Below are 27,352 nucleotides of genomic sequence, written 5' to 3' on the forward strand. Positions count from 1 at the left end.
CCCGACCTAACAATGTACATCAAGTTCTATAAACTCCAAAATATAAGATGACCTAGACAAAAGCAACCACTATACATGTCTGGTAAAATTCCTTAGAAACAAAACATCTCTCCACAACCAAAACATCCACATATATACAAGTGAAATCTAAGAAACATAAATTGGACACATTTTCAAAAAGTATTAACAGCACACAGGACAATAAAAAATTACCAGCATAAAAATAAATTTCACGATATTAAGAAAAGAATATCAAATAACCTTCAAACCATCTCTGTATTGGTGGCATGAACAAAGCTTAAAACAATTCACATGCAGAAAATACTAGAACACTAGCTTCTTTAGAAAAATAAAAACAAAATGCAGAATCCAAATGTACATCATGGCAAAAAATCGGCCAATCCTTAAACAAGAACCTTGGTGAAATTAATGACCAATGTCTGGAGTTTAAAAAAAGGGTGTAAAAAGTATGTTATTCAAACATTTGTGTTTTCCATTCCACAGACTACTGCTGATGGGAGGCTTCAAGGGATGTCCTGCTTGAGATCTGCAACAACATCATGATATGTTGAAAGCATTTGAAGATGTTATTTGATTGTCCCTTCATATATTTCATCTTATAGACTTTCATCACCACCTTGACTATTGGCTAAAACTGGCAGAAAAGCACTGTGGTGAAATTTCACAAACTTCTGTTTCAGATCAAATCGAATGAAGTAATAAATCAAGAAAATGTAATAAAACGTGTGTGGTTAATTGACTGGTTGCTTTCAACTCCATTGGTCTGACACAAATAAGGATGTGTATGTCCTTCCCAATCAATTTGAGAAATACTTCTGAAAGATCTTCTGCCTCATCTCTCTAACATCAGGCCTCGGAATTTGTGCAGCAGGAAACTCAGGCAGTCCTCTTCTTCAGGCTCTGGTAAAGGTTGTCTGGGGGAAAAAATGATCAAGCTCCAGTGACTTTATTATATATCACCCTATTAAAATATACATTGTCTAACCAATTACCTTCTAGTGGAATGTTTATGCATGTGTGCACACATTTTGCTTGTAATATTTAATTATATGTGCATTGTTTTGTAAAATTTATTACTCTCCATGGTTATTGTCTTTAATGATGTACTTATTCCTGTTTAGTCAAAGAAGAAAACCTGTATTAAAGCCTGTTTCTGGGCAGATACACTGTCAAATGATCTTATTATTTTGGTGAAATACAACTTTAGTATATACAACATGTAACTCAATGATAAAAGTTAATTAGATAAACAAAGGTCAGTGACTGTTAATTACTCTTCACTTGATAATGCTATTCATGCTTTCGCACTTACTTTGAAATTGATACATGGCTGTACAATTGGGTCCCTTGTTTCATAATTCAAACATTGCTTACCTTCCAAGGGGAAATTTGTGCAGAATGGTACAGACAGGAACATTTTTCACTGCCATTAACAGTTAATGTCTGCCATTGCAGACAGCAAGCACCGCCAACATCCTTCACCAAACGCCCCACACCAAAAAGACGTTGAACTCTGCTTCTCACTGAACACATTGTTAGGGTGTCCCTGTCTTCTGGTGTTCCCTGCTTTGCACTTACAAATGGAGTCAGTAGATAGACAAGGGCTGCATATCCACTATCCCCTGAAAAAAAAAAAAAAAAAAAAAAAAAATCATCACAGAATTAATTCAGTATACCTATTTCTGGTTTCCTGAAGAAGACAAAGCCTTCATAAGACAAATATAAATATGAAAATAACACCACAATAACCCTCAGCAGAACAGATCTTGACATCCAGGATCTACCTACCAACTGCCTGCCTCATCCAAATAGTTACAAGGTGACTACTGGTCAGCACAACAAACCACCACTCTTTGTTGCAGGTTTTCATGATCAGCTTACACTACTCATTCGTAGCTCCCCAATATCCTCATGATGGTGGTTGTCCACCTGTTCCATACACTGGCCAAAATCTCTTAAGAAAACTTGCTAAGCTTCCTCCCAGACACACGAACCAGTGTGCATCCTGTAGCCAAAGTCCAAAGTCTGGTCATGGTGAAATTCAAATATGGGATAACAATTAAATTCACATTACTATAAAAACAAGCTGAATCATTCATGGCTCAGCGAGCAGTTGAATTACAACCTCACTCACAATTGAAGGTTCCACTCCCCTGTAAAAATAAAAGTAAATTGCTCCCCTGTGCTTTCCACCTTGCCATGTAGGCATATAGGGGGGGTGAGAAGTTGGGGCCCACACTATCTTGATCACGGCCGAAGGTGGGGGTGATGTGATCAGCACCATGTCCCTGACCACCATTATCCCCTCAGAGTTCCCTCCAGTTACCCACTTTACACAATATTGGGTGGATGTCAGACACGCTTGAACAAGTGGAAAAAATCCTGGTTCTCCTCTCCTCTGGGGATCAAACACAAGTTACTCGCATGGCAGTCAGATGCCATAACGACTGAGCTACTGCAGCTCATGAGTTAAACTAATTACTAATCATTCTCATGGTCACATTCAGGAAAAGTGGCAGAGAACACTGTGCTTTAAATGAAACACAATACAATACAGATCAAGACCATGATTGCATGTGATAACAACATGTCGTCTCAAATTTTCGAACTTGAAACTCTTTCTGTTTTCAGCTAGAATAGTCTTATATTCAGTAAACACATGTTCCACTTCGCAAGGTACAAGTGGACTGTATTTTTGGGCAGCAAAGTCACACACATCAAGTTAAAGATCATCCACAGGTTGTCCATTTGAATGCAGAATTTTGCAAACTTTCACTATTGTTGCATACCCACTGCTCTTTTTCAATACTGCATCCAATTTCTGGACATAAACAGGATCTTCAACCTGGGCAAGGGCCTTTTTAACGTCTTCTATAATTTTGATGCTTGTTTGAAGTTGTTGAAAGAAGAAATCCAGAGAAACGATAAAGAAAAGAGAAGCGAGGAGAACGAAAAATAAATACAGTATATGTTCGGTGTTGGTTGTGGATACAAAAATATGCACAACATCAACTTATTTTCATACAAATATGCACCTGCATATGAAATATGCATTTTAGTTAAAAATCCTTAAATATGCATTTGCATAGTTATCCAAGCTCTAATAATAACCTATAATTTCAACAGCATATGGAGTTAGTCTTGCTAAAACAATGTTACATAATATTTCATATGTTGTTGAGAGTAGAGAAATTCCACGGTAATTATTGCAGTTCATTTTATCACCTTTTTTAAACGCAGGAACAATTCCAATTCCAATTCTTTCCACTGTTGAGGGATTTCTTCTTTATTCCATATTAAATTAATTTATGAATTTGACATATTAATGAATTCCCACCACACATAAATATCCCAGTTGGTATTAAATCAATGCCAGGTGCTTTGTTATTCTTTAGCCTTTTAATAGCATCGTTAACTTCAGTCAAGTTAGGTTCTGGAACTAAATGTTCTGATGTGTACTTCATTTACTTCTGATTTATCTCCTACATGAACATTTAAAAGGTCATTAAAATAGTTCTTCCATCTATTTAAAATATCTCTTGGGTCGGCTAGAAAATCACAGTTTTTATCTTTTATCAAGTTTACTTTAGGTTGCCACCCCTTTCTAAATTCATTTACCCCTTTATATAAATCTATGGCATTTTTATTCTTGTTGTGTGTTTCAATTTCATTAATTTTTCCATTCAAGTAATCTCCTTTTTAACTTTTAAACATGTGTTTAACTTCTCGCTACATTCTATTATAATTGTTTAAATTTGTATCAAGAGTTATTTAAAAACTTAGAAATGAGAAATCAGGCTACACCTATTAGATTATAACATTCAATATGAAACGACGGTTTACTTTCCTTGGTTTATGGTATCCTATACTTTCTTTAGCTGCTGATTCTATTGCATTATATATATATATATGTATCCTTCCAATTCTTATTTACGTGTTTCATTTATATTTTCATCATCATTTAAATTCTGTAAAACATCAAATCTATTTGACAGTTTAATTTAAGGCAATCTTTCTTAATTCTTTCATCAGTACATTTTCCTGTATAAAATTTTAGAACTTTTATATTTTGTTGCTTATGAATTACCACTGAGAGTGGTAATAAATAATTCTTAATTTAGCAATTACTAAATAATGGTCACTGGCACAGTCAGCACCTCTATGTGAACGAACGTTCATTCTTTTATCAATGAGAATATAATTATCTGATTATGAGTTTTACCATAAATAAATAAATAATTTCTTCTTTATTCTTCTGGAATAAAGAAGAAATCCCTCAACAGTGGAAAGAATCCATAATTGTTCCTGTGTTTAAAAAAGGTGATAAAATGAACTGCAGTAATTACCGTGGAATTTCTCTACTCTCAACAACATACAAAATATTGTCTAACATTCTTTTAACAAGACTAACCCCATATGCTAATGAAATTATAGGTGATTATCAATGTGGATTTAAACGTAACAGATCAACTACAGATCAAATTTTTCACATCAGACAGACACTTGAAAAAAAGTGGGAATATAATCAAAATGTCCATCAGCTATTCATTGATTTCAAAAAAGCATATGATTCTGTCAAAAGAGATAAATTATATAATATATTAGTAGAGTTTGGAATACCTAAGAAGCTTGTTAGTATGATAAAAATATGCACCAGTGAAACAGAAAGTAAAATTTGTGTGGGTAATAATGTGTCTGACAAATTTACAATTCATGATGGGTTAAAACAAGGAGATGCATTATCTCCATTGCTCTTTAATTTTGCCTTAGAATATGCTGTAAGGAAGGTAAGAGAAACTAAAGGAGGACTAAAATTAAATGGTGTGACTCAGTTGTTAGCATATGCAGATGATGTAGACTTACTGGGGGATGATGTGAATACAATTAAGAATAATGCTAAAATATTTTTCAAAACTGCTAAAGAAATAGGTTTGGAAGTTAACAAAGAGAAAACTAAATATATGCTTACAGGGCGAAACCAAGTGTTAGGTAATAATCAAAATCTAATTATTGATAACAACTCGTTTGAACCAGTTTCCAAATTCAAATACTTAGGAGTAATATTAACAAATGAAAATTCTATTAAAGAGGAAATAAAAAGTAGGCTCAATTCAGGAAATGCATGTTACTTCTCTCTTCATAAACTTTTATGTTCTCGTTTAATATCTAAGAAACTAAAAGTTAAAATATACAAAACAGTAATTTTGCCTGTAGTATTATATGGGTGTGAAACTTGGTCCCTTACATTGAAAGAGGAACATAAATTGAGAGTATTTGAAAATAAGATCCTTAGGAAAATCTTTGGACCTAAAAGGGATGAGGAGACAGGTGAGTGGAGAAGGTTACATAATTTAGAACTACATAATTTGTACTCATGTCCAGATATTATTAGAATAATTAAATCAAGAAGACTTAGGTGGGCAGGCCATGTAGCACGAATGGGAGAGGAAAGAGGAGTTTACAGGATTCTTGTTGGGAAACCAGATGGTAAGAGACCTGTAGGAAGGCCAAGACGAAGATGGAGGGACAACGTTGAGATGGACCTAAAGGAAATCGGTAGGGATGGGAAAGAGTATATAGATCTTGCTCAAGATAGGGACAGATGGAAGGCCTGTGTTGCTGCAGCCATGAACCTTCGGGTTTAAGAAGGCTAGAGAGTTAGTTAGTTAGTTAGTTGAGTTTTACCATCTGGAGAAGACCAGGTACATTTATGGATATATTTATGTTTAAAAGTGGTATTTTTCACAATTGAATTCTTTGAGGTTGCAAACATAATTAATTGTAAACTAGACAGGGTTATTTAGAGGAAACAGGTGCACATTTAGACCTGAACTTGCTATAAGTTACTTACTCTGTTAAATTATAGCAAAGGTTGTTAGGTGGTGTGGGAATAAATCACTAATAAAAAGAATGGTAATTGTCTGATATTTAAAAGAAAAGATAAATAAATATTCAAATATTTGCAACTAAACTTACCAATGTGAAAATACTGTCCCATTCTATCTCTCTAATATTTCAAACTAGACTGGTTGAGAATAAAGCTGTCATGCACTGAACCAGGATATTTGGGAAAGGCATTCATTATCATAATCAATCTGCACATTTATTGAGTCTATACACCCGAGGATTCCAGGGAACCCGGAATGAAATTGGAACCTGTAAAAATTACAAAACATGTAGCTTACATATGGTATTGTACATATAATCACAGCAAACTCTAAATGTTTGTGTGTCAGTGCCAGTACAATGTAATGTTTTGTGCCATCAGATAATAAATGCTCTATTTACACTATGGGGTAATTCTATGTCAAATCAAACAATTTTAAAATAATTGGTTGCATGACCATTTTAGAAAAATTTCTTTTTTAGAACATAAGTTTGTACATGTTTCGAGATATCACAACCAATGTTAAAAAAAAAGAAGCCTGAGTCTTGCCTCCTCAATTGCCGTTCTTCCTCTACGTGGACCGGATGTTCCGTACATTTGATGATGTAACCCCCTGTCAGTGTTTCCATGCACGCCGTTGTTTTGCAAGAAGTGAAGAGGATTTTTTTTGAAAGCTGTATCACATTGTTTTAGCAACAAAATTTTAACTATGCTTGCCTAACCTAACCTTGCCGGAATAGTTCGTGGGGCTATCCGAGAATGGTTTTTGGGGCTATCCGTGAATCTTCTGTGGGGGTATTTAGGTATTTTTTCGGTTACAAAGGTTGGAAACACTGCATACCGATGATGCTACTCAACCTGTGCTCGCCATATTGTGTGTTACGCAAGCAAAAAAATAAAAACAACAATGACTGTAAATTTGAAAAATTGAAATTCTTTTCGTGAGAAAAACAAAATGCCACCTTAAACAATGTTTTGCAATGCAAAGTAGGTGAGTTGGAATGTTAAAAATAATGAAAAAAAAAAAAAAACGAGTGAGAGGTGTTTTGGGGAGATGGAACAAGTAATCTTGCTTTCTTCGCATCCGTAACACACAATATGGCGAGCACAGCTGTGGATCATGAGTGGGTATGCAGTGTTTCCAACCTGTAGGGATTTTTCATTAAATAAATATTTATTTTCTTAATTGCAAATATCCAACTTTACCTAAGTCAGGTTCGATTAAATAAACGTTAAGAAAAACGAAAAAAAGGTCGACAAAAGTCCAGAAAAATTCGAGAATTCTGGATTTGTTATTTTCATAGAAACCTTGTAATTGAACTAAAAACTACTCAAGATGAAACACTTCAAATTATGGTAATTGCTGAATATTTGTTTGCCATTACAGGTCAAAATGCAAATGTTGAGAGTACTTTCAATACCTTCAGCACAACACACTTATAAGAGAAATATTTTTTTTCATAAAGTCTGTAAAATATTTGTTACTGATCCCTATAATTTCAGAGTTTGACTGCCCACTCTATATATAATATATTTTTACTAAACCTGAAATTTTGATATATTCATAAAGAATTCATTTTTTAAAACTGAAAAGTGTCATTTTTCAGTATTCGGTAAAAGTCTGATATAGTGAAAACACATTTCACTTGTTTATTTCCGAATTATGTACATTTGTACTTACCTTGTATGCATAGCAGAACATTTTTCAACTTGGAATTACGTTTTTTCACTGAAAAAAGCATAATTCTTCACATTACAAGTATTTACTGGTCGTTGCTAATTCACTTTCGTTACACACAACATGGCGGGCAAATCTTGACTCACCTTGTCTATCGTTAGCTGATATGCAGTGTTTCCAAACTTATGAACTGAAAAATGCCACACAAACTATTCACAAAAGGTTTTTAAGCAAAAATTGATCCACAAACCATTAACTGAAGGTTAGGTTAGGTTCAGTTAGCTTAGGCAAACATAGAAAATTAAATTGGAAAAAAATACCGCTCACACGTCATCTTGTAAAACTACCACGTGGTTGCTACACTGACAGGGGGTTACATAATCGAATGCATGGAACATTTGATTCACATAGTCGACGGTAATGGTGGCACGAGCGATCGTGCAACGGAGATACATTAACGTTGAAAATTACCTTATTGGTAATACTTTACTATAGCTGAGACACCTATAAATCATTTCTTTTGCACTGTTTTACATTGCTAACGTACTATTCTGCATTGCAGAACATTTCTTTAGGTGAAATAATGAATTTCTAACGAAAATAATGTCTATTTCTTACATTAACGAGTACTTACTCTTCTTCCTTATTTCCACACACAATATGGCAATAGCTTACCCATTCATCACGCACTGTGCTAGTGTTTTGCCGATTTGGAGTGTGCATGCAGTGTTTCAACTTTGTTCACCAAAAAATACCTAAATTAAAAAAAAAATTAAGAACACTTCACGAAATTATTTCACGAAAAAAAAGTTCAATTTTTGACATACAGAGTAATTATTAAACCATTGAAGTTAGCCCCAAAAACCATTGATGTTAGCCCAAAAATTCACGATAGCCCCACGAACCATCACGGGGATGAGACATGGCTGTTAGGTTAGGTTCCATTAGCACTCCTTTCGTTCATGATTGATTGATTGATTTAGTTTATTTTACTTCGCATTTTGTGCCTCTTGGCTAATTTGCGAAGATGGGGATGAGTGATGAAATTGATGAATGGACATTCACAAACAACCAAGCCCGACCGGGATTCGAACCCGGGACCCTTGGCGTTGCGCGCGATGTGCTAACCACTCGGCCACAGGGTCGGGCTCTCCTTTCTTTCAATTTAGCATGTACGGACAATATCGGTTTTTCTTGATGAAAGAAAATACACGGAATTCTTCAAATTTACAGGAGAAAGTACGTACGGAAATCATTTTCTGTAACGTTGTGGAAGTTCGTGAATGTAGTTTTGATCCATTTTAATGCATATACATGTTGTTTTCTGCGAAAATCTCTGTCCGACACGATGTTTTTGTTGCACGAGATCACAATGCTCTGTGTTTTAAGATGACGTAACCCCATAGTCAGTGTTACAAACTCGCCCTGTTTTCAGTAGAACACCCTGTGTCGAGTATTTTTTTTTAACTAACCTAACTTAACCTAACCTTACGGCAAATGGTTTTTGGGGCTAACGTCAATGGTTTATGGCGCTAACGTCAATGGTTTGCGATGTATTAGCATAATTTCAAATCCGGGCACAAAAGTAGGCATTTTCCAGTGAACGAGGTTGCAACACTGCATAAATCAACAAAACACTCTCACAACGCACCCTGAACCAGTACGCTATCACCCGCCATAATGTGTTACAGAATCGAAATAACAAGTAACAGTAAGTACTCCTAAGAAATAGACATTATCTTAGTTACAAATGCATTATTTCAGGAAATGTTCCGCATTCCAAAATAGGGTAACTATCTGATATCGCCCGAACGGATTTCTTTAAATTTACAGGAGAAACTACTTACTGAAATCCCTTTCTGTATCATTGTCGAGGTTCTTCGAGGTATTTTCTTTCGCGGAAACTAAAAACTTCACCATAGAATGCTGCAGAACAATAAATAATCACTTGTAACGTAAGGAACTTGCATCTTCTGTAACATTAGGCCGTTGTTTCCATTATGTACGTGCAGATGGCGTGAGCGTTGAAAGTCACGCGGTCTCGGCAGTTTCCAAACGTGCTTTTTACAAGAAATTTTAAATTTTCTTTTATCTATGCTTACCTAACCTAACCCAACCTTGCCGGAAATGGTCTGTGGGGCTATCCATCAATGGTTTATGATGACATAATGAACACGAAAGTAGGTATTTTTCAGTTAAGAAGGTTGAAACACTGCATACCCACCCCAAATCGACAAAACACAAGCACAACGTGCGATCATCCATGACGTACCCAAGCATAACAAGGAAGACACGTGGCAACAACTTCACGACGCATCCTCGACACATCATCTTGTAGCGATAACAAGGCGTGGATTGAAACACTGACTACGGGGTTTACGTCATCTAACACATGGAACATTGTGCTCTCGTGCAGAAAGCAAATGGCAGCAGCAACAATAGCACGCCGGAAAGAGATTTTCATAGAAAACCACATGTATTCGCATTACAATGGATCAAAACTACATTCCCGAACTTCAACAACGCTACAGAAAATGATTTACGGGTACCAGTTAGATAAGACATTTAACTCATTTATTTTCAAATAAAATTCATTTCTACTTACCTCATATGCATAGCGGAACATTTTTCAACTTTGGATCACTTTTTTTTTCATGAAAAAAGCATTATTTTTAACATAATTATTTATTGGTCGTTGCTAATTCGGTGGGCAAATCTTGACTCACATTGGCTATGGTCAGCTGATATGCAGTATCCTCAGCTGATGTGCAGTGTTTCCAAACTTATGAACCGATAAATGCCGCACAAACTATTCACAAAAGGTTTTTAAGCAAAAATTGATCCACAAACCATTAACTGAAGGTTAGGTTAAGTTAGGTTAGGCATACATAGAAAATTGAATTGGAAAAAAAAACCTCACACGTCATCTTGTAAACTACACTAACAATTATTAACCAAAAAATGCTTGTTATTAATCCACAAACCATTCACGGAAGGTTAGGTTAGGTTCATTTAGGTTAGGCAAACAGAAAATTAAATTGGAAAAAAAAAATCCTGCTCACACATCATCTTGTAAAACTACCACGTGGTTGCTGCACTGACAGGAGGTTACGTAATGGAATGCATGGAACATTTCATGCACATAGTCGACGGTAATGGTGGCTCGAGCTATCGTGTAATGGAGATGCATGAATGACGAAAAATACGGAGCGATTTTACAATACCGGGAATTTCTCCATTTTGTTTGAAATTTGGCATACTCACTACATTAGGGCTCCTAATCACGAATCTGAAGTTAAAATTTGGCGCTCACATGTCAAACTTGCAAAATAAGAGGGTCAGTCATCGCAACCGACAATGCACAATTGCTCATTATTTACCACAAGATTTTCAGTTTCGAATACTTAAAGAACGAAATATATATATTCCTGATATTACTACGACCCTAAAATTTTTTAACTATGTTTCCTAACCTAACCACGCGCCAATGGTTCATGGGGCTAGCCATAATTCAGGAATTTCTATATGTGAGCACCAAATTTTAAGTGCAGATTTGTGATTAGGAGACCCAAATAAGGAAGTATCCAAAATTTCAAATTGGAGAAATTCTCTGTATTGTTAAATTATACCAAAAATACCTTATTTACAGGCCAAATAAGTTGCACAATTCGAAAAAACAATTTCCGCTGCTTCAAAAAGTCCACAAGAACTCAATTCCGTAAGTACTTTCTCGTCTTTTCTCCTGTACATTTCAAGAAATGTGTCTCCGGCTTATCTAATCGTTACCGAAATGGATTTTCTTGTATTAATACGCATGCGCGAGATCCATGCATTTCGCGAGGCGGAAGATGTACAACGTTGCCAGATCTCTTTGCAGCGTCTTCGCTGCCATTAGGGGTGTGTAGGGGGCAGCACGCATATTAATGAGCAATTGCACATTCCAATATCTACCGGTATCGTGGGTATTTCTTGTTGCAGATTTTTGCGAGGTGGAAGATCTCCAACGTTGCCAGTTCTCTTCTTTTTGGCATCTTCGCTGTCATTAGGGGTGTGAGGGGAAGATTTTTTTGGGTCGGGACGGGAATTTTTTAAATCCCGATATTCCCTGCATTCGGGATGTGAAAAATTAGCCATTTCCGGACTAGTCGGGAAGTGATAGAAATTTCCCGAACAATTTCCGATAATTTTCACACACTTCATTTTAAAACGACCATTTGGCATTTCTCGACTGCTTATAATAACGAAAAGTCGGGAAATATTTTCCCGAATTCGGGATCGGAACGGGAAATTTTTTCCCCGATATCCGGGTCCCAACTTTTCAGGATCCCGCACACAGCATTTACATCATTTGAGGAATGTGCGGAATTCTGAAAAGTCGGGACTGGGATCGCGAATAAAATATCTCTACAATGTCACTATTCGAATTACGTTAATTCTTTCCAGATATCTCAGGGGAGGTAAGTGCCCTCCCCCCCCTGCGGTCACCCATGCATAATGTGGACTTTAATCAATCAACCATGCATGCTAACGGGTAGATATTAGAATGTGCAATTGCTAATTAATGACGCATTAGCTTGGTGAATGCGAAACGAAAATATGCTGGCAGCACCCCTGTTCAATCCCTACGCTTTTGATGGCCAATTGTTCTCCCATTTAAATACATAGGGAATTTGATGCAGAGCGTGATTCTATTACATTCATCTTAACTTTAGAAATTATGTCAGATCATGATAGACGATTAATCAGTGCTGTGACACTAAGAATTTTAATGAGACAATTGTCAACAGAACAGACATCGGAACTCAAAAAAAGCCTTAAATTTTTCACAATTTAAGGCCGTACTAAAGGCAATTTTGTGGTAATTTTTCGCTAACAGATGGCAGCACCGTTTGCCATGGCTACCGAGAGCCATGTTGCCAGATCTCCGTGTAAATATAACCAAGGTAGATACATACAGGTTGGTCGATTAGGGTACTCGATGTGAGATGACGCCATATTGGTTAGAGGTGAGTTAGTGGATTAAAAAATAGTAGTAAATCAGGGAAATTGATAATCATGATATTTTAGTTATATGTTCTTCTTACAGAAATATGCAATATCATTAGTGGAAGGTAGTAATAGTCGAAATATTAAAATAAAATCCGTTGTTTTATATTAAGTATTTGTTTTAATATTTAGAACGCAAAGAAGAAAATGCAATAATAAGTGTAGTTAAATATTAATATAAAATCCGTTGTTTTATGTTCAGTATTTATTTTAATATTCAGAACGCAGAGAAGAAAATACAATAATAAGTGTAGTTAATTCAAACACGAAACGGACCAAGTAAGGACAGTAATTGAAATAACTGAAAACATTTTGTGAACGCGTTTGAAGAGAATGCTGCGTTGACTCAGGCACGTATCCAAGGGGGCGTTCAGGCGGCTAGAGCCCCCCCCGAAAGTTTTCGGTTTACACTAGATAAAATGAGGCTTTTTGGTTTCTTGTGTGTGTGACGAAAATTTAAGGAGAGAAATAATTATCGAGGCAAGGTAAATTTTTCTACAACCCTGTAATTGATAATAGCACGTGTCCAAGGTGGGGATAAGGTGGGTCGACCCCCTCCCCAAGAAATGTTTCAGTTTACACTAGATAAAATTAGGTTTTTGGTTTCTTTAAAATGCGACAATTTAAGGAGAGAAATAATTATCGGGGCAAGATAGAGAATGTTCCATAGCCATTTTATTGATAATAGCACGTATCCAAGGTGGAGATCAGGGGGTCGAGCCCCCGCAGGAAATCTATCAGTTTACACTGGATAAATTAGTTTTTTTGGCTTCTTGAATAATGTGACGATAATTTAAGGAGAGTAATTATCGAGGCAAGACGGAGAATGTTCTATAACCCTTTCATTGACAATATTGCACGCAAACGTTTCTTGCGCTTTCATTGTTGCCGTCGCAGCGAGAGCGATCATTGTGTAAAGATTTGTCATCATTTGGAAGCTGCACAACAAAGCGTGCCACGAGTAGGACTATTCTTTGTATTACTTATTCTTTGGAAAGCGGGAAAGGAAACGTTCTTAAGTAAGAGGTGGAGTCGAACTACTGGTAATATTAATGAAACGTTTTATCTGCGGAACATTCTAGAATATAATGAAGACATAAATACCTGGCTTCAATTTCTCGGTTGATCAGTACAACAGAATCTGTTAGTAATTCGAAAATGAAGAGAACTAGTGACACAATTTCCCGTAAACTACCGAAGTCTACTTCTAGTTCGTGTCCAAAGTTGAAGATATGGACGTCTGTGTAGTGTTGCCCACGGGACGAGACGGGACAGGCTTTTAAAAATTCGAGACGAGACGAGATGGATCATGTGTCCCGAGAACAAACGAATATTTTCGAGACGAGACAGCATTTCACAGCATTTCCACGAGACGAGACAGGCCAAAGTCTCGTCTCGTGGGCAACACTACGTCTGTGGAACTCTAGGAGACTCAGTGTAGTGCTAGTTCGGGGCATGAGCCGAAGAATTGAATTGAATTGATGTTTTAAGTCCACTTTATGCACAGTAAGGCTAATTGGGACTGGACCTACAGTTTAAAGTGGGATCCGAACCACTACGTGCTTCCACCGGGTATCGAACCCGGGACCATGAGCCGAAGAGATCGAAGGTCTAAAGTGAATATTTCAGGAGTACCGGATATTGGGGCGGTTTATTAAGACATAAATAAGTTGCACAGATCAACTGTAATTTTATTTGTGCCCCAAAAGGACTTTTATTTAAGCCAACTGGGTTCGACACACACTCAAACACTTAACCACTACAAAGGGACAGCCGAAAATTATATGAATGTCGAGAAGAGAAAGCAGGAAGATGTTGCATATGTAGATATTTTAGCGGAATTTTCAGGCTCTGTCAGGACCCGAACCAGGGTCTCTGGCATTGGCGTAGCTACGAGGTGTGCCGGGTGTGCCTAAAGGGCTGCTTTATCAAAGAGAATTAAAGACAGATATTTCAATAAGAGAGAAAATAAGCGGCAGTTTGTAAGAAGTTGAAAATGTCATTACTTGGTACAAACGTGTGCATTATCGCTGATGAAACTAGTGTCTATAGATTTTCGATTTTTTTATGTCATTGGAGAAAGAAGATATTTACTGCATTCTACTCTGTACTGCAGCGCCATTATTCTATACCTGTCACAAGCTGCACGTGTGACAGATAGCTTTCTCCAAGCTTACCCAAGTTAAAACTAAATTAAGAGCAACTCAGAAGCAGGATAGATTGGAAGCCCTGTTCTTGCTATTTGTGGAACAGGAAAAAGCTGTCTTTTATATTGATGTAAATGATGTTATTGAGGAGTTTGAGAACATTGTACCTTTTGACAGACGTCTCTTGTTATAGATGACGTGTATTTTAATGTATTTGTTTGTAACATTTATGAACATTTTGTGTGTGTGTAATTTCTATGCAATTTGATTTTTCTATTACATATATTCAGAAATTTTCAACACTGTCATTTAGTGAATTTATATTCCTTTACAAACATCAGTGCAGTTAAAGAGCAAATGATTGTGTTGCAAAATATGTTATTAGAAAGGTACAAGAACTCATTTTTTTTTCTTTGTGCACACCCAAATATAAAGTTCTAGCTACGCCTATGGTCTCTGGCATGTCGTGCCGTTGCGCTCTACTGGCATACCTAGGATTTTCGAAAAGGGGGGGGGGGTACGTATTCTTTTTTCGGTAGTCAGTCCTCATTTTGCCATATTTGTCTGCCTTTGACGTTCATTTTTTTTTTAGAAATACTGGGCCAAAGGAGGGTTATGACCCCCGTCACGCCACTGGAGATAAATGAGTGAGCATTTTATCATATTGAAGTCGAAACATTAGATGTGTTGGGAACGGAAGGGTTTTCACTGTGCATTAGCCTAATTGTTTCTCGATGCAGCTGTGTTCGAGAAGACTTCCTTTGTTTCGTGCCGATATATTATGACAAGACTGTGGAAGCTGTGTGACGGACAATTTTGAACACTTGCAAGTGCTTAGGCCTGAATATGAACAATTTGGTGGGTTTCAGCTGTTATAAGAGCTGCATACATGGGAAGACAAGACACATTAGTGGTGTTCAGGCTCGAATCAGGGAGAACTATTCGAGAACTGTGTGCGTCCAGTTCGCAGCCCACAGTTTGAATCTCACATCGTCAAGTGGATTGTGTAACAGCTTCGTGAAGAGACTTGCTTTCGTTCGCTTGCTCCAGCGAAGTTCTTTTCTTGTGTAGAGTGCCACACACGTAAATTTGCCGTTGCGTAGAAACGTATTTTCGTTTCGTCTCCCTCTCTCTTAGCATCACGTGTTCTACCCTGCTCGAAAACCTTCGCTATTGTTGCCATATTGTCATTCCATTCCTGGACACACTCGCGCAAACTTCATTGAAAACAATTGAACAGCGCTCCAGCTCGCGGTTCCCACCGGTCAGCAGGGACGGCAATGTGGCAATATAGCACGGCGTAGTCGTTGCTTCTTTTATGCAGTGCATGTTCATTGGCTAGCTAGTAACTAGTGTTGCCAACTGTAATAATGAAGCACTATTTCTGTCACGGAAAGGGAAAGCAGGTAAAGTGGCGGTGAGTTTTGTTGGATTGGAAGCACCATATTTTTATTTTATACTAAGTATTTGACCGGTTTGACGTTGTGTGCGTGTATTGCGTGTGTTTATGTAAAAGTGTGTGTTTGCTGATGAACGTTAAATTCCATAATGCCTCCAGTTCTGTCGAAGTTGAAATCAAAAACCTTGCATAGCCAAGCTCGGGAAATTCTAAGCAACGTGCACGAGTTCATGAAGGAGGAAGCCAGTCATGGTGTTAGCATCCCAATAAAGCATTTTGGCAAGAGAGCAGCGAACAGCAGCAACAAATTGTTCATATTTCATAATTTTGGAATTATTCAAAATAAATAAATTATGTGGCTCCAACATCATTTCAACTCTGGCTCCGGCACGTGTTCTTGTAGAAATTGCATAGAGGAGGCTGTCATTTTTGCTGCTTAATGCGATACATATTGTTTTCTGTGTTAAAATTGCCATGCTTTGATGGGTGACCAAGTTCATAGCAGGGCCGGCGGAAGGGGAGGGCGAACCGTCCCATCGCCCAGAGCGGCAAAATTTGAAGAGAAGAAAAAAATAAGCCTATTGAAAACTGTGATCGAGCGAGATATTCTTTTGCGCTGAATAGTATTGAAATAGCATAAGAAGTCTCATTATTTATTTTATATTTTGATGTTTTAGTTAGGAATATATTGATTTTCAATTTTCCGTTGCTGCGTAATGACCGGGGGGGTCGAAATAGAGCGGCATCTGCCGCCACCTCCCAGAGAGGCAAAATGACTAGCGCCGGACCTGGTTCATAACAAAAGAAAAAGCCGCGCAGCTTATCGTCTAGTGGCAGTATATGTACTTGTTATTGTTGTGGAAGCCGGCATCCTTTGTAAATGTACAACAAAGGCAACCGACTGTCGCCGATCTCAGAGAGGAAATAATAATACTGCTTCAGGAGGAGTGTTATGGTGCAATTGTAGCGGTTTAACACGTTGGCATGTTATTATCTGCCGTTGCAGTTCCATACCAGTGTATACGGGTTTTGGGAGTGAAAAGTTAGAACGCCACCAGTGCATTAATGCAATGAAAAATAATATATATATTTTTTTATTTTGTTTGAAATCACTCAAATAAGGAATCGTATGAAGAAGTCTTCTTTGCAGCATTTTTGGTAATTTTACTTATGTGTTAGTTCATATTTTGCGAATTTTTAGTCCATATGTATGTAGCTACATACATAGTCACTTGTTAGTACATATTAATCCTAGTCCTGGTATAATGCATGACGTTTAAAACTCAACGTTAGATAGACCTGAATTCTCTAATTTTATTGTTGTACGTAACAGCTGTGCATCGGCGCACCGCAGCGATTTTTCTATCTGCTCCATTAGCAACACTGCTTCTTTAGTTCCGTCGCGCATTGCACGGCAGAATTATCTGCGCTGGACTCTATGTTGCGACCGTTCAAAATATTCTTGGGTAGAACGCAACGCAACGCACCGTGCTTTCATTGTTAAAATGCCATTTGCAATTCCGCACCCTGTATTAGTAAAATGAAATTAAAGATAAAACAAGTTTTCAATTTTTTTAATTATAAACATTGTTGGAAAATGCTTAAAAGTATTAATGTTAATTTTTCCACAAGGCCGTAAATTTCAGTTTCTTAATGTATTATTCTTGCAGAATTCCAATTGATACAAAAAAGTGTTCCATTTTCTCAGGATGATGATAAGACCAAATAATCTTTGCTTATTGTCAATTTTGAATATTCGTCTGATGAAGACCCTGTTAGAGGGTGGAAACGTTGCATTTTTATGTATATTTTTTATACTATAAAAGCTTTCCTTCAACATTTTAATGACATGGAAACAAGGCTTAACAGTGTTACAATGGAAATTAAAGCTCAAATTACTATACTTTAAGCAAATTATTTTTTTGAAAACCTTGAATTGATGATTTAAGTTCTTTTTATGCACAGATAGGCTAATCAGGACTGGACCTACAGTTTAAAGTGGGATCCGATGTTTCCTTCTTCCAACATTTACTGGGATTCGTTATTCTCTAGTAACTTGGTTTAACTTTCACAATTTCGAAGCACTCGCATTGATCATATCGTTAGAAAGCACGGAGTGAAATCTCGGCAACAGTGTTGGCTAAAATCTGCACCACGGACTAAATTGCGACGAAACGCCACTTCAAAAATTTTGATGATAAGCACTACTCTCTGAAGGTACGAAATGTTTGCATTTTTTCACATAGAATTTCAGATGCTTGGGGGAAGAAAATGTGATCTTTGTTTCACCACGAAATCTTCCATACTAGTCATACAATAAAAAAATGCACCGGTATTGACAAAACTACCACTTCAGCGCCATCTGTACGCAGAAGTTTGAACATGACGGAGACTTTTCTGTTATTTTCTTATATACCTTCAATTTTTACAAAAATATAAGGCTCACATTTTTTAGTGAATAAAACAATCTTTTATATCGGAAAATTTCTTCCTTACCGAATCTATATTAGTTGTACGATTATATTTTGAAATTTGGGCCTATGCTTTAACATGGCTTTAGAACCCCCTTAAGTGCTTTATTCTTGTGAATCTGGTAAATAATAATACATAATACTTCCACGCGACTGTATTCTTATTTTTATAGTTGTTATTTCGTAACTAACTTTTTTTAACGTGATATCATACTTTTCCCTCATGACTAGTAAATATGGTTTTCTATTTTATACATGCACATTTATAGAGAAAAGTTATTGCCAAGAATATTGTATATTCTGTTTCATGTCTCGCAATCTCTACCGCTTTCTTATTTACAGGAACTATAATTTTAAAATTGTTGAAACCAAAGAAATATAGGACGAAAATAGGAGGGGAAAGAATTAATATTATAATATCGGATAGGGTACAGTGTCATAGTGTATAATAATAAAAAATATCATGCGCTTACGCACTTAATACATTTTCGTTTCAATTTTGAGAAGTATATATCAGATTCCTACTTCCGCTGTTGAATTAGTATTCGCAACCAGAAAAAGAAAACATTAGGCGTAGTGTAAAAAGTCTAACTTTTTTTATTTTCGACCCATGGCTGCTAGGCAAGGCCCAATTACATCAAAGACCTATGCATATTCTGCAGAGAGAGAGAGAGAGAGGGGTAGGTGGTGGAGGAGGGTTATACCATAGAAAATGGTTATACCAGGCTTGATGACATTGGGAAAGACGCGCGGCTTCTTGAGCCCATTGTGCATTGGGAACTCCAACATGGGTGTCCCATCTGGTGCGGTTTTTGTCAAAGGGGAGGTAACTGAAAACTGGTTACAACTAAATACCAATGTTGCCACCCACACATAGGAACAAGTTTTCCGTTTTATGGTAGTGTTTATTGCAACTCGGATAAAAAGGGAGTCCACATAACGAATGCAGCTAAAGGTTATGGTTACAAAAGCTCTTAGTAAAATGTCGATTGATTGATTTGGTTTATTTTATTTCGCATTTCTGCCACTTTTGGCTAATCGCGAAGACGAGGATGAATGATGATATGATGAAATTGATAAAGAGATAACCGTGCCCAGGCCGAGATTCGATCCCGAGACGGCCGGACCCTGGGGTCAAGTTTTTAGCACATCGCGCTGCGACGCCAAGGGTCCCGGGTTCGAATCCCGCTCGGGCTTGGTTGTTTGTGAATGTCCATTCATCAATTTCATCATTCATCCCCATCGAATTTGCCAAGAAGCACAAAACGCGAAGTAAAATAAACTAAATCAATCAATCAATCAATCTGTGCTAACTACTCAGCCACGAAGGTCGGCTTAGTAAACTGCTGTTGCAGACTTATACCTATGCTTGTACGTCGCAGTCTCTTAACTTAGAAATAATAGTTCATGTTTTTATTTAAGCCATTTCTGAGCGTAACTGCTACTACAATTGTTCTTATGTACCTTTATACTCAATCAATACTGTGGCGGTAGAAATTCTCTTTCCCGATTTTATACCAGATAATCCTCGAATGCAAAAGGCGATTTAATTAACATTTACATAGTCTGGAGTGACTGGGAAAAAAGTTGAAGAAAAAACCTGCGACTTGTCTGATACTGGTTTCCGGGTTCGAATCCCGGACTGGCATGGGTGCTCTTTGTGAGTGTCCCTTCATCAATTTCACATCTTTATGATTAGACAAATGTGGCAGATGCGAAGTATAATAAACCAAATCAATCAATCAATCTGTGTAATACTGGTTGGTTACCTTCCTTGATTGAAAGTAAAATTTTAATTCAAGGATATTTCGGGGGTTCAGGCATGATAGCCCTTCTCCATTACCATTAATGCGAGTATACTTTGAATGTGTTGTTAAACAAAAACTGTGGGCGTTCTTACATCCTCTAACTTTGTCTAATTTTAAATAAAAGCAAGCTAAGGTGTTATCAGGTAGAGTAATTCAAAAATATATCCCCGAATGCGTAATGGCTGAAGCTCTAGTCTTAGTTAACACAAAAATCACGAAATGTTTCCATAAACTTTTAAACGCCAAGTACAAAAATCCATGCACAGTCACAACCATTTATTTTAGAATATTTCTGAGAGATGAACAGAAAATAGAGGTCGGATTTTTTCCAGTACTGTCACTTGCACCCCCTCTGTTTTGGCACTCGATCATCGCCACTGGTTGGGGGAAACTACCTTTACCTTAGGTGAATTAAGGGGGTGGGGTTATCGTACCACTTGAAGTACAAATTCATAATAAAATTTGTAGTAACATAACAGTATTATTTTTTGACATCTAAAATTAATAATTAACGTTCAATAATGATAGTGGGAAGCTTTTCCCACTCAACCCCCCCCCCCACCAGAACGTTGATAATACGCTATTATTAGTTCTTCTGATTTTTAAGCAGATCTCCTGATTTTTCAGGGGACGATCTCCCGATTTTTGAAAATATGACCTGGCAACGTTGAGATACAGAGACACGAGGCTAAAGTCTGGGCAAATTCGTTCCGGACAACGTGCGACGAATTAGGATTTTTCGAGGGGGAATTTTACAGATCTCTATTCCTGTAATAGAAGCTGTTTTGGGTTTCCAAGGAAAATGCTTTATTCCGAATAAATAAATATTTGCAATTGATTAGTTGTTTTGTTTATATTTTTTCGAGACTTTTCAGGAGACGTCTCGTCCCGTCTAGTATCTCGTCTCGAAAACGAGACGAGACAGGTGGTCAGTCTCGTCCCGTCTCGAATTTTAAAAAGCCGTCCCGTCTCGTGGGCAACACTACAGAAATAAATGCATTTTTTTAAAAACCGAAGCGACACGACAAACTACACGTGTCGCTTGTCGCTCGCGTGTCACTTGGATACAGTCGCTTTTCCAACATCATGCGTAGTGTCGCTTCGTTGTGTTGTTTGCTCAACTGCGGTAAATATTTTGCTTTGGGAAGAATTTACACCGAAGCGACAGGCGGCACGTGTCGCTTGGGTACGAACCAATCAACAGCAACGTTTCACACTGTAAAGGCGTGACAGGTCGCACAAAGCCTGCCTTCGATTGGTGAAATCCTTAAGCTACACATGCCGCGTGTCGCTTCGGTGTAAAATCTCCCTAAAAGCAAGTATTCACCGCGCATGCGCTACAAACAGACCCAGGTGAGACGATATATGTTATTGGGAAAACGGAACAGTCTGAGTGACACATGGAAGCTTGCCGTGTCGTTTCCGATCGAAAAGTTGCATTGATTTCTGAGGGTTTGCTTCCAAGCGGCATGTGTTTGTCGCTTCGGTATGAATAGATACAATTTCATATCGAAACAACAAGTGATAAGTACCGCTTTGAGGATTTCACTATTTCTATAGGCTTGAATTTAATAGGTTAAGACATTTAAGTTTGATGTTCCTTATTTTTTAGCACTCATCAAGTATTTAGAGTAGGTTAAGTTAGTTAAATTAGTACTTGTACACTTTGGCTCGTCTTCTGCACGCGTTTGTATGTAAAGTTCTTAATACGAAAAAATACTTTTTAGAACTATGACAACGATAACTTGCAGCCAAATTTGAACCAGAGAAATTAAAAATATCTGCAAATTACAAACTGGAATTTAGTTTTCAAAGTCTGGAACTACTATCTTACAAACTATTTCATCATTCTTCCTCCACATAAAACTTCCCAAAAAATGTTTGCATGTGGAACTTTGATCCGTACGTAAATTATTGTACAGTAAATAAATATATGAACAAGGTTGGGAATTCTTTCGAATTTAGAGTAAGTTTCAAATGCAGAGTAAAATTTTATCTAGCTCGTATATTGCTTCTTTCACTTGATAATTTCAAAAATAAAGTTACATTATGGAGAATGGTAAAGATTGGATTTTAAGTATATCAGTATAATTTTAATACTTTCTGATGTTATGTAAAATTTGAAATGTTCCTGGAAACGATTGCAACGTTCTGAATGAATAAGAAGGAATTATTCAGTCAGAAAACTATATATTAGGCTTTTTACTGCGTTGTGTTAAATGTTGTAAATAGATTATACCAGAGTACTATCGGATTAAAAATTACGGATATTTAAGTTTGGACTCCAATTAAAAGTTAATCAGTAGAACAACATAAAAAAGAGTTACATCAAAATTAAGCTTATTCAATTCTGTGTCAATCTATAGTTACCAATTTATTTTTGATTATGCCTTCTATTTTTATCATCGTGAGAACAAAATAGGATTATTTTTTAGTTTAGCAAACTATCGCTCTCTTTGAGATTCTATAAATAAAGAACGGGTGTTTTTTTATTTATAGATTATATAATTTATTTATTTATTATCCAAACTCTAATATCCATAATTTATAATCCGATAGTACTCCTGTGACGTTCGGTGAGGCCCGTAGTGTCTCGGAGGCCTCTGTCGATATCCTTGGCGTAGTGGTTAGCACATCGCGCTTCGACGCCAGGGGTCCCGGATTCGAATCCAATCGGGTAAGACATTGATTTTTCCTTAATGAGAAAATTGAGAATTTAGTAAATGTGATAGTATATGTGAAAACAAATATTGATTGATTGATTTGCTTCATTTTACTTCGCTTCTTGTGCCACTTTTGGCTAATTTGCGAAGATAGGGATGAGTGATGAAATTATGAATGAACACTCACAAACATCCATGCCCAAGTCAGGATTCGAACTCAAACCTCTGGCGTTGAAGTGCGATGTGCTAACTACTACGCCAAGGAGGCCTGCTTGTGGAAACAAAGAAAGAGATCGAAGGGGGGGGACTACCTCTTATGGGTTTTCCTTTCACATTTAAAACAAGACAGAAAAGCAAAAATAAACCAAATCTGTCAATCAATTCTTTCTTTGTAACTATTTCACTATGCAATTCTTCTTTAGCATGCAACGTTTCTTATTAAAATCATAATACGATTTATGAAATGATGAAATCTGAAATTCTAATGAGAACACGGACAACCTTCTTTGTAATATATCGATCAGGAAACATGAATTTTTACAATACGTTTCCATGTGCAATTTTCCCTCTTTTAAAAGTAGCATGTTTTAATTATGTTACTAATCATTAAAGGAAAACCTCAATACCGTCCCGAAGTATGATAATTAATATTTACCCCTCAAAGTAATGAAACACTTTCCCTCTCTGAAACTCGCATAGAAATGATAGCGGTCGTTTGCTTCGGCCAAGCCCCGAACGAACATAACCGAAGGGGCACCGAGCATAACCGATCCTCCCACATGACGTCACGCGCTCGTGCATGATCGGCAATTTTCGGATGGCGCTACCTTATATATTAAGTTACCTTGAGTGTAACGCCCGATTGTATAAAACAGTTGATACTCGATTAGCCAGTAAAATTGATCTGCAGTCACGCTGAACTCTGATTTTGTGTTGTATAAAAGTTGAACTGAGATTCAGTCCCTGCGATCAAAGTTGATCCGCGATTTTTCTCCGATCAGCAGACATTGACCGTAGTTCAGCTGTTGTAACATGGCTCTACTAACGAATATTTGCTTGTAAAATGTGTTGCAAGTGAACGTATGCGGCAAGACGGGAGAATCAATACGTAAAATACTGTTTCCATAATAATAAAGAAGAAGCATGCACAACGAGGTGAACAATGATAAATATTTCTTCCATTCTTCTTTGTTTCCATATATCGTGTGTCATTGTTATTTACTGTTTAAAATACCATGTATTTTTTTCTTTAAATTTGCCTTAAATGACTGCAATAGCATATTGTAACATTGTTTAATTGTACGATCAGAGAAAAGTAACTTGAGAACAATCGAGTGTTGATACAAACCGAAAATAGACCCGCTTACATTTTCTTGTTGATATCTTTGTAAAACTTGCGTTGGGATGAAGAGGGAGTATAAAAATATTACCATTTCGCTTTACTGCATCCAGCCAAGTGTTATTGCAATTCAATGTTATCCGCAGAATGGAACAGATCATGTAACTTTTGTTGTAGTGTATTTATTATTATTATTATTATTTATTTATTTGTTCAGCACAGGATACATTTCCCAATTATGTTGAACATAATACACTGTGAATAAATAACAAGAGAGAAGAGAAAAAAAATAATACATGAAACTATGACCGTCTATGTACACAATATTTACATAAATTTATGAACTTATTGTTTTGATTATCTTTTTTTTCAGCACACTACGTGAGTCTGTGAACATGTCGAAGCTTTATGAACCGAGCACGTTGCATTTTACTTGGTAAAGCTTTCTCTCCTCCCGATATATAAATGACACATATTTTACTTCGAATATTATTTGTTTTGTGCAAAATTTACATCCAAGAGGACAAGCGCCACTGTTGTTTCAATATTTCTTTCCATTCGGGAAAATGCAAACAAATTTTACATTTCATAACGTAGGCTATTCAAGTGCAAGGAAAATTCCGTATATTACTTAGAGGAACTAATGGTCCACCTGTAACATGTTGTCGTGTAATCACAAAATAAATATAATAAACATTTCCTTACATGAACAATAGCTCCAAATCCGAGTATAAGAAAGTTGTTATATCTCTTTTAGTAATTAAAATAAATACATATTTATTCAAAAATTATATTTATGCAAGGTTATTTTCTCCTCTTTCTGCATTCGTAGAAACATTAAGCAACGTGAAACTGAAAATTGGAAGACAATATATTTTACGATTCCAGGTGACATTTGTTTAATGTGTATATAATAATGTAATGCTGTTTAAATGCAGATGTATAATTTGAAAATTGGAAGACAATAAATTTTAGGATTCCAGGTAAAAGAAAAAAATCTTTATATAATAATTAGGGGTGTGCGGGACCAAATTTTCTGGGTCGGGACGGGATGGGGACGGGAAATGTTTGAAATTTCCCGAATATCTGAAAATCTTGAAATGTACACATCATTTTCACCTTAGTTGATTGTTATCTCATTTCTTGTACACAAAGAACGACTATTTAAAATGACCATTCGGTATTTCTCGACTGCTCGGGATCCCGAAAAGTCTGGATCGGGACAGGAATTTTTTTTTTCGCGATCCCAGTCCCGACTTTTCGGAATCCCGCACATCCCTCAAATGATGTAAATGCTGTGTGCGGGATCCCGAAAAGTTGGGACCCGGATATCGGGGAAAAAATTTCCCGTTCCGATCCCGAATTCGGGAAAATATTTCCCGACTTTTCGTTATTATAAGCAGTCGAGAAATGCCAAATGGTCGTTTTAAAATGAAGTGTGTGAAAATTATCGGAAATTGTTCGGGAAATTTCTATCACTTCCTTTCCGGAAAATTTCCCGACTTAGTCCGGAAATGGCTAATTTTTCACATCCCGAATGCAGGGAATATCGGGATTTAAAAAATTCCCGTCCCGACCCAAAAAAATCTTCCCCTCACACCCCTAATGACAGCGAAGATGCCAAAAAGAAGAGAACTGGCAACGATGGAGATCTTCCACCTCGCAAAAATCTGCAAAAGCAGTGTCTGCTGCCACGTTCTTTTTCTGCTGGAACCTCAAAAAAGATGCGCGTGGCAGTAGACTCGTTCTTTGTTTTATCGTGATTTCATCATGCTATGTATGCAATTACGTCTGTAACACATACTGTAAAGTTGTAGCGATTACTTTCACAAAAATATTTTAAGATTAGCTCCCTCAGCATTCTTCTAATAATAAACCTAAATGCTCTCGTAGTTAGGTTAAGATCTATTAGCATTAAAATAATATCGCTAAATGCTTTCTAAAGAAAAAGGTTCTAAATTACCTGTAAATTCATTCCCACTAATCATAAACTTGCATTTCTCTCGTCTTAATATGTTCTTAAGATTTGTAACATCCTCTTAGCAGACGAATTACGTGGCAGCAGCAAATTTGATGCTGACACGTGCGTGTCAGCAGACTCGGCCAACAAGAAATACCCACGATGCCGGTAGATATTGGAATGTGCAATTGCTCATTAATGTGCGTGCTGGCCCCTACACACCCCTAATGGCAGCGAAGACGCTGCAAAGAGATCTGGCAACGTTGTACATCTTCCGTCTCGTGAAATGCATGGATCTCGCGCATGCGTATTAATACAACCCAATTGTGCAGGATTACCATATGGGACTGTTACCGTTTATTTTTCAATTACTTTCTAACGTGTTCTATAGAAATACGTATTATTTATTGAGAATATGTTGTGTCCTACATTTTGGGGCAACATGTCCTATATTTCCCTTATATCGATCTGGTAACCCTAGACAGGAGCAACTCTGACGTTTATTCTTACTGCTGACACGTGCGTGGCAGCAGACTCGGCCGTAAGTCATTGTTTCTATCTGTATTAATGTGTTGTTGTATTATATGTACTTGAATTTTCTTATGTAGTTCATGAGAGGATTTAGGTGGTAGAGTAGCCTACGGCTGAAACTCGCACACCAATTAGGCTATAGGAACAATAATGATAATAATAATTATTATTATTAGCAAACACGGGACCCATATGGTACAGAACGTGTCACCTGAAATCGTGTCTAATAGTTTCGATAACCACGACTCTAAATAGTACTATGTTAACGAAACATGTCATATTATCACAGATCCCAATAGAATTACACACGATAATTACCTCACTATTATTATTTATATTTCCACATCTTTCTCCAAGGAAGATAACACGGCATAACATGTTATTTCTATGTATAGACATAAT

The 27,352-nt window shown here is 36.8% G+C and overlaps 1 long non-coding RNA gene across 4 annotated transcripts; it reads right to left on the reverse strand.

The window, feature by feature from the left end:
• On the reverse strand, positions 1-27,352 carry LOC145996380 (uncharacterized). Of its 4 annotated transcripts, none has more exons than XR_014442767.1 (5): positions 27,269-27,352; positions 8,262-8,341; positions 5,998-6,177; positions 1,396-1,643; positions 1-935 (listed from the first exon to the last, which is right to left on the reverse strand). It is a non-coding gene; the product is annotated as an uncharacterized LOC145996380 (long non-coding RNA). The 4 variants fall into 4 exon arrangements; XR_014442765.1 differs by having other exon boundaries at positions 8,221-8,341; XR_014442766.1 differs by lacking the exon at positions 8,262-8,341.

The sequence above is a fragment of the Lepisma saccharinum genome, chromosome 12 (assembly GCF_977018435.1).
Source record: "Lepisma saccharinum chromosome 12, izLepSacc3.1, whole genome shotgun sequence".
NCBI classification, from domain to species: domain Eukaryota; kingdom Metazoa; phylum Arthropoda; class Insecta; order Zygentoma; family Lepismatidae; genus Lepisma; species Lepisma saccharinum.